Source organism: Triturus cristatus, chromosome 9 (assembly GCF_964204655.1).
Source record: "Triturus cristatus chromosome 9, aTriCri1.1, whole genome shotgun sequence".
NCBI classification, from domain to species: domain Eukaryota; kingdom Metazoa; phylum Chordata; class Amphibia; order Caudata; family Salamandridae; genus Triturus; species Triturus cristatus.
This window is the reverse complement of record NC_140592.1, coordinates 1,198,131,895-1,198,146,013: the sequence shown is the minus strand read 5'-3', so window position 1 is coordinate 1,198,146,013 and position 14,119 is coordinate 1,198,131,895.

The window sequence follows — 14,119 nt, the reverse complement described above, 5'->3', positions numbered from 1 at the left end:
GTAGAGTAGAGGTAGAGGGGTAGAAGAGAGGTAGAGGGGAAGAAGAGAGGTAGAGTAGAGGTAGATGGGCAGAAGAGAGGTAGGGATATATAGGCAAATAAAAAGGAACTATCGACTTCAGGAATGTCAAAGAAAGCTCTCCTATCTTGAAAGCTGATTATAAGCATCTCCTGAGAAACGCGGCAAAACGCGGCAAAACTTTCAAACCACGGAGTCGTTTGAAAGTTTTGCCGCGTTTCTCAGGAGATGCTTGTAAATAACCTGATTCATTTAATTTAACAGTTGACTCCACCCAGGATTGCTTAGTAACGCAAATGACAAGGAAGCTATCGACTTCAGGAATTTGAAAGAAAGCTCTCGAATCTTGAAAGCTGATGACCCATGACGAGAGAGGAAAGCCATATGGCGCCCCTGCTCGTAAGTGCGCACCCGCGCGTAACCGCAAGCTCTAGGCCACAGTCGTAGCATTTTCTGAAGCCCTTACTAAAAGTCTCGCCAGGGCAGCGCATGCGCTGGCTCAGATGAGACCTAAAAACTGTATTCTGTAGTTTAAATAAGGCCAAAAGTCGGAGTTGTTAACTTAAATTCAACCACTGGGGGTGCCAGAGTATGCACAGAACAGTTTAGTCTTAATTTGCTGGTGAATCAGAAACATTTGTAAAGCCATGCTGCATACTTTTGGGAAGGGTTAATACAGCTAAAAGTGTAGGAAAGTGTTTGTTAGATTATTTATGTAGCGTTACTTATCAGTTATCACTTGTGAGGGTATCGGGGCGCTGTGCATCAGCACCTAGAGCTATGGAATATTGTGCAATTGTCATACTTTGACATTTCTAAGGGGTTGCGTGATAAAGAGACGTGTTGGGGGAAACTGATTAAAATGGAAATTGAAAATGAATTCAAAAGTTAAATAAGGAATTTCCTAAGCCTATTCATGCATACAGAACCAATCAGTACCCACGTGGTGCATAGGGTTAGAGAAACAGGCTTAAAAGTATTTTTTTCATGAATTCCTATATGTATGCCTAGTATCGATAACACTGTACATGACATATACGTAAGTAGGAACATTTTGAGAATCTGTTGAAAAGATGCACATTATGACCTTGCATGCACGTCATCACGTCTGTTTCGGGAGCCTGCCGCATTAAGACCACACCTAGGCACTGGTAGTGGTTTGCACACAGATAATAACTGTGGCTCTGCAGAGTCAGTTGTACTAAAACTGGTGGCAAAATCACACTGCTGAGGTTTGGTCGTTTTGTTCTCGCCATGGACAGTGCGTGTCCTGTAAAACAAGTCTGTAGGGGCTAAACTCATGGGTCTGCACATTTTAAGAAACAATGCAGCCTCTGGGTTTTGCCTGGATCTAGTCATGGATGCCATCTGGTCCCTGGTCATGAAGTTTAACTCCAGGCGGCTCGGTTATACTATACATTGCTCTCCCTCCTGTGAACTGTAAGCCTTAATTATAATAGGAAATGTTTCCTAGACATTAATTATAGCTCACTTTAAACTGGTAATCCCCTTATGAGCCCCACACGGATTACATTCCTGTCCATGAAGCAATGAACACCATGAGCTATCTTATCAGAAACACATTCGCAAATTAGAATTACTGACGATGCTATCACTTTCACCGGTGGCCAGAGAATTGAAATCGTTCCAAAGAACGATGGCAGGCCTGCTGAGAATTGATGGTATTTCCCATGTAAAGTATATCTGTTGGCTGGAGAGGGCTGGCACCGTTCCATGACATGTTGAACAGCCCTGCTGGGAGACATTTGGTGCAATCAGACAAAGGTCTGGCATCCTTGCTCAGAAGAGTTGTTAAAATCCTTCTAAAGTGTAACAGGAGAAGCGCTCGTACTGTAAGACTAAACCCATAGCAGCTCGTGCAAATTGTGGTATTGTCTAGAAAATATGTCAGTACTGCTGAGAAGTGTTGATCCTGTCAATGAGAAATCTCTCTACTGAGAAATGTTGGCACTGTTCAAAAAGGGAAAAGAAACTGCAAAGAAATGTTGTTAATGTCCATGAAATATATAGGGGCCTTCTGAAAAGTGTGAGTACTGTCTCAATATGAGTCTACCAAACCTGCCGCGAAGCATTGTGTATTGAGGAGGTCCACGCAGATAGGATGAAAATTCAAGAAGCTTTATTGAAGATAGTTAAACGTACAGCAGATAGTTCCGTTCTCAAGAACAGCCCCACCAGAAGCAGCCTGCCTGCTGCTCAGCCCATGCTCCACTGTCCCTTCACCTCTCTGTGTCCCAACATTCCGAGGCACATCTTAACTCCAACATTCTATTGAGCACACAGCACAAACACTGGCTGAGCAGGAGGTGTAAATCACATAACATTAACAAGAGCAGGATACTACATATCCCTTTTCCTTACACAAAAGAAGCACAAGTCTTGTAATTGAATAAAATGTAACGAGAGAGAACCAAGAAAGAACAGCACGGAGGAACAACGATGGAACAGAATAAATGTCAGAAAAAAGAACTAGAAAGGCAGAGCGAAGAGACAGGTGGAAGAAGACAAGGAGGAAACAATGGGTAATAAGCACAAAAGGAAATGACCCATACTCTCCAACAACGAATACAAAAAGAATGCAAAAAAGTGAGCGAACAGGAGAGAGCAAAGACATAGGTGAAAGAAAACGCAGACAAAGCAAAGGGTAAAGATACACAAATAGAAATGACGCATACTCACCAACAAAGAATTACAATGGAGAAAAGAACAGTGATAAGGCGAAAAAACAACAAGTAAACAGACAGACATAGACGCACCAAAGACTACCCCCAAACATACCCACTGGCCAGGCATGCAAGTAAGGAAGGAAGGAAAAGGCACAACATGACCTACACACCAGACTACACCAAAACCACGAAATGGACAAGTAAGGATCTCCTCCAAAACAAGGAAGAAATAGGAAGAAACTACAATGAGGGAAATACTGGAGACAAGAGAAGACTCTCAAACAAATAGAGGGAAAAGGAGGGGCTTTTTGATAATAATCAATTTTATTATTATCAGAGGTCCAGCATACATGCCCATCAACAAGTGAAAACAAAGGGTATTCAGTTCCTAAAATTAACGCAGGGTGTATTAGAGACACGGGTAGTGCTGTGAGGAGAATAAAGTGAAAGACAGGAGTGACAGTTACTCCTTTTTTTTTAAAAGAAGACCCTCACACACCCAACAAGCGGGTGTCTTGCTTCATCACCGGGTCTTTGCTCCTTATCGGGCCGGCAGGTGCAATGCCCGATAAGGCACCCATTGGGGCCTTCCTATCGGAGATCTTTATTTCCAACGCCGATGAGTGAGGTGTGTGTGGGGAAGAGAGGTTAATAGTGAGTGTAGGTGCAAGTCAGGTGAAAAATGTGTACTAAAACAGGGATAGGTGATCCACTTCAAACAATTTTAATAAAGCATGGTCACCATCCTGATTAAAAATAATCCGCACATTTCTCGCCGTAAGGTGTGTGAGTAAATATGCTAAGGGGATTAAGGGGTCAACATGTTTCTTGCCTTATGATGTATTAAACTGGCAATTCTTCAGGACCAGGAAAAAGATACGGCTACCTACACCTTTTTGGTGGTGTCCACTCCCTCTAAGAGGTATGTTGGGTGGACACACATACAACACCCTAAAATTGTGTGGTACCGTGGGTCAAAAAACATGCAACCTGCGAAAAAAGAAAAATACAAGTGAAAGCATAATAATAATACAGTACAATCCACAATATCAGGTTAATTTCTAGACAATTGGTAATATCTAGGTGAAACCGTGACATGCATGGAAATGAGCAATGTTTGTAGGACTTATTAAGGGATTGAAGCAGTACAGATTTGATAAATTAATTCTTGGACTAGTTCAAGAATTATTGGGTTAAAGATCAAGAATAGATATCAAAACTCACCCTGATAGGTTGTGTTGGGATCCAGGCCAGGGTGAGAAGAGCACTATATTTTAGTGTCCTGCAATAAGGAGAGATAAATAATGTGAGGTATAACCCTAGTGGAGAACACAGACAACACACAAGGGCACCTAGAGGGAGTCAATGCCTTCATTGTGTCTACTTTAAGGTGAGTAAAGCTACCCACGGAGCAATCAAGCGCTGAGCCTCACAGGAGGCCGAGAACACTAAAATGACTCAAGAGTAAAGCACCTTGCGCTCTGTAACAAGCCCGTATCTTAGAGCGGCAAGTGGTATATTTTAAGCATTAGCACTTAAACTGAACTGGTCCAAGACAATCAAGGAATAGAATGGAGTGATAGTGTCTTAGCCATTGGTCGTTATGTACTCAGGTGACCACTCGCCTAGATGTCCACTTGGAGCGTGTAAGGGCAACTTCTGTTTGTCAGTATCAAGAGAGCTGCAGTAAAAAAAAAGCCTATGGTAGGCGATCTGTGCGTGCGGCGCACAAAATGAACTGCTGTTGGTAGGCGTGTACAGAAACAGAATACCATGCGAAGCAACGATCGTTATGTACTGGGGTGGCCGATAGCCTAGATGTCAACCTGACGCCTACAAATGACACCTCTAACTGTCGATATATCGAGCAGGCACCACAGTCAGTGATAGGCAATTAGTGCGCAATGCATACACCGTGCGCTACTATTGGTAAGCGTGTGCACGAGTAATGCAATGCGAAGTACCACGTCCGATCGTCGGTAAACAATACAAATCTGTACTTACGATTCCGCCAGTATGGGAACGTCGAATACCTAGAACCTCACCAGCCTCTGTAGTCTGGTGCTTACTGATACGGGCAGTTCCTTGTTATGGGCGCCACACTAGCGTGGCGCGCGGGTACGTAAGGGGCGGGGACATCCGGAGGAGTCAGGCGTGCTCTGGCGGTCGACACTAGACCGCTAACCTAGACAATGTCGTTGGAAGTGTGTGCATGTGTGGTAATGATTGCAACGGGTGCGCGGGGAGACAACGCTCGAGTGCACGGAGCGGAAGCTAGGCACCTAATTAGATATGTGACCGCGGTAATACCACGGGAGAACACTGGTTTAAAAGGTGGCGGTCAGGTCAATGTTAAGTATTCAAACTAGAACATCACATATTACGTATTATTATGAACTGGCACCGTAGAGTGTGGAACGCCCTGGAACAGAAGGCTATTTCACAGTATGGTGCTGCTGTGTTCCAAAAGGAGGGAGTACATAACTTTCAGTCATGAGAAATTCAGGTGAGCATACTCCATGGAATGTCCTCATTCAGGCCAGTGGTGTCTGCAGTCAATCTCAATACCCATCGCTGTTCGAGTCTAAAGAGGGCTTTTTTAGACATGTGTGGGTGAGATTCTAAGACAACCCATTGAAACGAGTTCGGGGCATGTTGCTCAAGATGATAGTGGGATGTCATTTTGGTATTGGTTCTAGCACACCTGAAACTACTTTTGTGTTCCAACATGCGGGTTTTAACTGTACGAGTGGTCATACCTATGTAAGGTAGGCCACATGGACATGTCATCATGTAGATGCATTTTGATGAATTGCAATTGGTATGTTTACAAATATCCCAAGTCAACCCGTTAGGAAATACCAATGTTTTACTCACGTGTGGGGACACATAGAACAAGACCCACAGGGGTAATGGCCATTAACTGGGGGAAGATCCCACAGCATTCTTTGAGACCTTGTGGTGGATTTCTTTGGTCTGGTGTGTATGAGTAAATCCTTCAGGTTGCTAGTGCGTTTAAATGCGAACCTGGGAGTCGCTACATCCAAGTCTCCAGTGTTCAGGATCCCCCAGTGTTTTTTGATGATGGATCTGATCCTATTAGAATCAGGGTTAAAGGTGGTCACACACGTGATAGATTGATCAGGTTCTTTGATGTTGATGTCTAGCAAGCTCTCTCTGTTGTTGTTTCTTGCTCGTTTGCGAGCCCGTGACACTACTTGTTTAGGATATTCTCGCTTGACCAGATCATTCGACAGGGTTGCGGACTCTTTCTGGTAGTCTGATACAGAACTACAGTTCCTTCTGATGCGCAAAAATTGCCCAAAGGGGAGATTCTCCTTCAATGACTTGGGATGGTAACTGCTGAATAGAAGGAGGCTATTCCTGTCAGTTGGTTTTCGGTATAGACTAGTGGTGATCTTATTTCCTTCAAGTCGGACGAGGACAAGAGAAGACTAACAACCAATTATTGTCCAGAAACCAAGAATGCAAAGAATGTGTAACATCACGAGGAGAACTGAACAAGCGAGAAAACAGAGAAAGAGAGAATAAAATACAATGAGTATAATTCATCCTCCCCCATTTTCAAATTGACAATTCAAAAGGATTAAGCAAAATGTTGGGTTATCAAATAGACAAAGTAACATAATATAAGAATAACCAAGCAGGGAAATAACAGCAAAAGGGACTGAAACCCATGACCTTCCCTGAGACGTAAGGGAGGGTAGCTACTGTAAATGGGACTGGACCTACCCCAGGCAAGAGGGCGTATGCAAATGTAATTGGGAAAGATCCCAACAAGACACACCCTGTGTGAGGGTATCAGTGTAAGAGAAAATGGGACCGAAACCCATGACCTACTCCCTGTAGTGAGAGTGAGTAGCAAATGTAAATGGGACAGAAACCCATACACGATGCCCTGTGTAAGGGTGAAAAACGTATGTAGCCCGTGTAGGCACGTCTATGAGCAAATGGAGCTAACCCCCGTTGCCGTTCCTGCATAGGGAAGAATAAAGTGTAAAATTGTACACAAGTGAAATGAACAATGAAACCCTGAAGGTGTGTACCCAGAGTCCATGAACGCAAAATGTAGGCAAGTGTATTGTGAGCAAATGGGGCTAGTACCCATTCCCACCCCTATGTGTATGCATATGGAGAGCCAACGGTCACAAAAGGCCTATATTACGAAATACAATAACAACACTTATGCTGACAGTTAGAGTTAAGGGTGTGCTTGACTAAAGTCCTGTGATGCATACATAAGTTCGTGATAAGATAAGCATTGAAGAGCTGACGGCAATTTGAAACACCCTAATGAAATGTCAGCAAGAAAACACGTGCATTGATAATGCGGTAGTCATCCTCGTGCACAGTCAGCACATAGTAGAAGTCCGGAACGGATATAGAGACCGGTTACAGTGACAAAATGAACTTACGTTTTTCCACACGCATTCATGTAAGTTCATATTACATGTTCTTCAAGAATGCAAACGTCCTACAGGAGACATAGATACACTCAAGGAGATATTGCCCACGAATGTCAAGACGAGGTTGGTGCATGGCGGTTCCTTCGGAATGAAAATCCGGCTGAATCCAAGTGCGCCGCTTATGTGTTGAAGCTAAATACAATATGGGGGCACGTAAAATGGGCAGTGCCGGGTGGCTCCCGGAACGCCTTGGCTGTAAAGCGTGCCCGAGCGGTGAAGGCTGTGTTCATAAGAAGACATCATAGAGAATGCCGAAGCGGCACCGCGTGACACCAAATATCAGGTAAGAGTCGCACACTCCCCTCACGATTTGAAAATGAGCCCGCAACTGGCACAGTATTAAACCGGCCCAACTGATGTGTGGTAAAGGTGCCGACAAAACTTACCACAGAGTAAGGGTGACATATACGGCCCGCTCCAGCTGGCAGCAAAGAGACCACGAAACAACGTAGAAAATATAGAACAATGTCCCAGTGACTGTAACGCACTCTCTGAAGTGAGGATAATGCCTGAGTTTGATGAGATGGACAACGAAAGTCAATCACAGTATAACTTCGATGACAAGAACACTTTCAGTCAGCAAGACATAAAACTCACCAGCTCTGTTCCACTTAGCATAACGTAAGGCGCCCGTAATTTCTTGCAATGCCAGGATAGAAAGTCATTCACATTTTTGCCCTACTTGACAGGCACGATCCAAACCCACTCGTAGGAAATATCTTGGGCAATACGTTGTCTTGAGGAAACACAGAGTGATGTAGAGACGTGAAAACACCCACACTCGTGTAACCTCATCTCAACATTGTTGATGTAACTCCTTCTCAGTAGGAGGCAACAGCTGTGGAGCACTGCAGTGGCTGGTTGTAGCCAACAGCAAACACTGTGTTGTAGCCAGGACACATTTGCGCTGCATCACTTGCTGATGAAGATTGAGGGAAGAGGATAAACTTCCTATCCATGTTGATAAGCAGAATGATGATGGCCTTGGTGACAGAATCACTGGTAGAAAGATTCCAAGTCCAAAGAAAGTAAACCAGATGAGCACAGCATGCCTGGGCAGGTCTGTCCGATGTTTAGGACACTTTTAGGGCTGAGAGGCGTAGTGCCTCATCTTTTCTTGTTTTTTCTTGTCTTCTGTTTTTCTGTGTAGTACTTGTTTCTTCCTTGTAGTCATCTTTGATGTTCTGTGAGGAACACACATGTTTCTTGTTCGCCATTATTCCTTTCTTCTTTGGTTTTCTGAGAGGAACTTACTTCTACTATGTTGACGTTGTTGTTGTTCTGTGTAGAACACCCTTGTATCATGTACGTAGGTTTTCCTTTCCTGTAGATGCCTCCGCTTGTGTACATTGTGGTAGTTGCCATTGTAGTCTCTGTAGATGGTTCCATCTCCTGGTCCACCTTTGTTCACCAGGTTCCTGAGATCCACATGAACCACGTAGGTATGTCACCAACTCGTCGCCAAATAAATGTAGTGAGGAGGTTCACGCAAATGGAGGAAAATTCAAGAAGCTTTATTGAAGATAGTTAAAAGTACAGCAAGTAGTTATGTTCTCAAGAGCAGCTCCACCAGGAGCAGCCTGCCTGCTGCTCAGCCCATGCTCAACTGTCACTTCATCTCACAGTCTCCCAACATTCTGAGGCACATCATGACTCCAACATTCTATTGAGCACCGAGCACAAACACTGGCTGAGCAGGAGGTGTAAATCACATAACATTAACAAGAGCAGGATACTACACATTGGTTGTCTGCAACTAATATATGTCACTCGTGCTCAAAAGTGTTAGCATTGTTCAATAAATGTATTGAAGGCCTGCTGAGCTATGTAAATTCATTTTTTGAAAGCTATAATAGACCTATTGGCTTGTCCAATAAGTGTATGGCTGCCTGGCTGAAAAGTGTTGGTATTATATAATGCAGGTATGCTAGCCCTCTTCAGCCCTTTCATGAAAACAACAGCTGGCCTGCTGAAAGCAGCTGGTCCAGACCCATAGGCATGCATGGCCCAGTGTGATAAACACTCACCACTGGCATCTGCCGTGATTTGTAGGTTCAGGTCTTACACCCAGTTAAAGCAATCCATCCAAGATAACTGTGATTGCCAGTAACTGCACACTAGGCAACAATCCTCCAACATGCTCCCCAAATGACTCATGCAAAAGTATCCTAGATAACGGTGATAACGATTGAGATAATACCTCAAAACTAGGCAACAATTCTTCAACTTGCTCCCCACATGACTCATGCAAAGCCATCCTAGACAGCGGTGATAGCGATGGAGCCTATGACTCCAAACTAGGTAACAATCCTCCAGCATGCTGCCCAAATGACTCATGCCTACTCTGTCTAACCATCCGGTTTCCAAATGTTCCACAGGAATTCCCCTGCAAGAACTAGGAAGGTTTGCTTCCATGTTGTCTTGGTTTAGGTGAAAGGCACATTAATCATGTATATGTATTTTTATGTTTACTCTGTCTCCTTGCTGTACCTATGCATGAATGTCTGTTTGAATGCCTTTAAATAAAGTTTTCATAGGGGTGTTTTCTAACAGTGAGCTTACATATAGCTCATTTCCACCCATTTTCTAGCATTTTATTTGTAAGGTGATATGCCAAATCTGGTAACGTTGTGTTAAAATCTGGACTACAGAAATCTTGCAGTGCCAAAATATTGTGCTCTGAATAGTGTGGCCAGAAATATGGTGAAATAAAGTCCTTATAGGTACCTATAGGCGGACTCGTCTTAATTCCACACAAACACACACACACGCACGCACCCACACACAAACATGTATACACACACACATATATATATATATATTCACTGAAAAAACCAAAGGTTTCACACATTTTATAGTTAGCTGGACATTTCACTCGTAAAAAACCAATGAAATTCCCCCGTTATAGTTAGTTCAGCTAACTATAACTCGCGCGCCCGCAATCCACTGCTGATGACGTCACATTTATTTATTTATTTTATTTCGAAATTTTTATTGCGCAAACAAATACCCGAAGGTGTCTCGGCGCATATGACAGAATAAGAGGCTAAGCCGCAGGATTACTGGTTAAACAGCCATGTCTTTAAGAGCCTACGAAAGCTTATCAGATTGGGGGCAGTTTTTATGCTGAGTGGCAAAAGGTTCCAGAGTTTGGGTGTAGCAACCAAGAAACGTCTGTCTCCCCAAGTTGCCGTTCTCGTACGAGGTACTGGAAGCAGGCAGGTGTTGGCTCATCTCAACTGTCTCTTGGGGCTATACAACTGGAATGCTTCAGTCAGAAACCTTGGACCGACACCGTGCACTGCCTTATAGGCGATGCAGAGGGCCTTAAATTTAATACGGCCCTCTACTCTTAGCCAGTGTAGATGACGAATGGCTGGGGTGGTTGGCTGGCGGCGGGGAATGTCAAGAACAATTCTTGCAGCCGCATTCTGTATGGACTGCAACTTAGATAGAACGAGTTTCTGAGTATTAAAGAAGAGGGCATTCCCGTAGTCAATTTTGGAAAACACTAGGGTGGAGACCAAGGTCTTCCCAGCTGAAGTGGGAAGGTAAGGCAGTATTTTCTTAATGTTCTTTAAAATAAAGAATGCAGATGACACAACTTTATTGACATGAAGGTTAAATGAGAGCTTGCTGTCAAAAATGACTCCCAGGTTTCTGGCCTTTTCAACTGGGATAGGTGGAGAGCCCAGCTGGTTAGGCCACCAGGTGGAGGACCAGTCCGGAGAGAGTTTACCGAAGGTCATGACCTCGGTTTTGTCCGAGTTAAGCTTTAGACAATTGGAGGACATCCAGGTACTGACAGCAAGCATGGCCGTTTGAAAATTAGCTGCCACCGCTGGGCCGTCCTTGTGGATTGCCAGAACCAGTTGGGTGTCATCTGCGTATGATGTAAGTCGCAACCCATGGCCTTTATTACCCTCGCTAAGTCTGCTACGTAGATATTAAATAGCATTGGACTTAGCGAGGAACCCTGTGGAACTCCGCAGGGGAGTGCAGAGACAGGAGAATAGAAATTACCCAACTTCACTGTCTGGGTACGGTTGGCGAGAAAAGATGAAATGAGATCTCTGGCCATACCGTTTATCCCCAGGGCTGTGACACGGTCGACCAGAATAGCATGGTCGACCGTGTCAAAGGCTGCGGACAAATCCAGCAGAATCAGGACAGCCGCACCTCCCTGGTCCATAATGGCTCTGATCTCGTCTGAGGCCTTTATTAAGGCGGTCTCAGTTCCATGACCTTTCCTAAAGCCAAACTGCGTCTCATCGAGAAGTTGGTGAGTATCGATGAAGTCTGAGAGTTGTTTATTCATCAGAGATTCGCATATTTTGGCAGGAAAGGGGAGACACGCTATTGGTCTATAACTGGCCAGGGCTGTGGGGTCCAGGGAGGGTTTCTTCAGGAGAGGTTTGATCACGGCCTTCTTCCAGGAATCTGGATAGCAACCAGTTTGAAAGGCGGTATTACGAATTTTCATGAGTGGGTGCGAGATCACCTCGCAGAGGTCGGCCATCACTGAGGGAGGGCAGGGGTCTAAGGGGGAGCCAGACTTGGTGGTGGAGATAAGTCTGCTGACTTGATCTTGCGTAGTGGGAACGAAGAAAGAAAAGGGATCATAATCGGTGGCTAGTTCTTCACCACTGTAGGCTCTGGATCTTGACCCTACGTTCCCTGCAAATGATGAATATATATCTGCCACCTTAGTAGTGAAAAAGCTGGACAGAGCATTACAGAGAGACTGAGAGGGTTCAACCCCAGGTCCCGAAGATGGAGTGGACAGAGTGGTGACCACTGAAAACAATTCTCTAGCAGAATTGCTGGCATTTTCGATTTGGGCCGAGAAAAAAACACTTTTTCGGGCAATGATAGCCTTTTTGTATATTGTAAGGGCGTCTTTGTAGGAGTGCTTGGCTATGGGGCAGTAAGATTTCCTCCCGCGCCTTTCTAAGTTCCTGCAGTGTTGTCGGTGGAGCCTAAGCTCTTCGGTATACCAGGCCGCCGATGGGGATATTCTGTTAGGTCGCGTGAATTTCTCCGGAGCCACCTGATCAGCAGCGTTCCGGATCCAATCTTGGAAATCGGAAGCTGAGATAACAGGATTGGCTATCCCCATAGAAGAGGATAGTGTCAGGATGTCTGTCATCTGATGAATATCCGCATTTTTCCAAGCACGGGTCCCTAACCTGGTACGAGGCCTAGAATAGGGAGGATTAGTGTGCCGGGTATGAATTCCAAAGATTATGGCCCTGTGATCTGACCAGATAAGAGGAAGAATATCCAGTACAGAGATGTCTGGGTTGTTAGTAAACAGACCATCTAGTGTATGCCCCGCCTGGTGTGTAATTCATACATATTACATCACTCATGACATGGTCAGTGACATCACTGATGACATCTCAAATGACATCACTGATGACATCACTGATGACGTCATCCATTGAGTATGTATTTCTGATCAATTTTAATATGTTTAATATATATAGGGAAAGGCCTGTTGAAGAATGAGTGGGTGTACAAGTATGTAAATGGATGATTTTCTGTGGTGCGTAACTGACTCTATAAGTGAGTCATTAAATGTATCTTACTGCAGACTAGTGACTAAACTGTGTAAATATTTGTATGTGTCTGTATGTTGGTGTATAAGTGGCGGCATGATTTTGTGAATACATATATAAGTGTCTATATAAGTTATTGATTGTATGGGTTCATGATTGTTTGTGCGGGTAGGGTGTGTGTGACTCTATGCATAGATGTGTGAGTGGGTGATTCTATGGGTGCATGGTTTTAAGAGTGCATCTGTGATGGACTGTATGGTTGAGTGAGTGTATGTATGGGTGTGTTAGGGATTGAATGTATATCTCAGTGGTACATTTGTGACTAACTATATATGTGAAAAGCAGTATATATGTGTGTAAGAGTATATAAGTGGGTAGATGTGAGAGTGTGTGATTGTGAGAGCGACTGTATGGATGAGTGTGTGCTTGTATCAATGATTCTATAAGAGCGTAAGAATGTGGTACTATTTTTATGAGTAAGTGAACTTGAGTGTGTATAACCGCATACATGAGTAAATGGGAGTGTGAAAATTTGCATGACTGACTAGGTGTGAGAGTACGTATGTATGCTGTGACTGTAAGTATGAGTGACTGTACAGGTGAATGAGTTGAGGTGTATGTAGACTTAAGAGTTAATAAGTGGGTATGTAGTCATTGGTATTGCAGTATGTATGGTTTTGAGAATGGAACTCTTTAATTTTGATTCGGTGTATCAAAGGTTATATTAGGGTGTGAGAGGATGTGGTAAATTATCACATGGATGACGTCATCCGTGATGTCATCAGTGATGTCATTTGAGATGTCATTAGTGATGTCATGAGTGATGTCACTGACCATGCCATGAGTGATGTAATATGTGACGTCATCAGCAGTGGATTGCGGGCGCGCGAGTTATAGTTAGCTGAACTAAATATAACGGGGGAATTTCATTGGTTTTTTACGAGTGAAATGTCCAGCTAACTATAACATGTGTGAAATCTATGGTTTTATCAGTGAATTTGCAAGGTTTTTTAAATGCTAATTCCTAACTATAACGTGTGTGAAACCTATGGTTTTTTCAGTGAATTTCAAAGGTTTTTTCAATGCTAATTTTTGAATTTTTTATTATATTTTTTAATATATTTCTTTTACAACAAGTTACCTATGTATATATTTATAGATTATCTGTATCCTTTAATTTGGAATGGCTCAACATTTTTTTTGTATTTGGATAAAGTTAAACAGCATAGTTAATATCTTCTATTAACTTATATACATTTTAATTCATTCTTTTTTTTTATTTTTATTTTTTTACCATGCGCGCTCGGTGCGCACACCCAGTACGCATGCGTACGTTTTTCGTGTACGCATGCGTACGTTATCTACG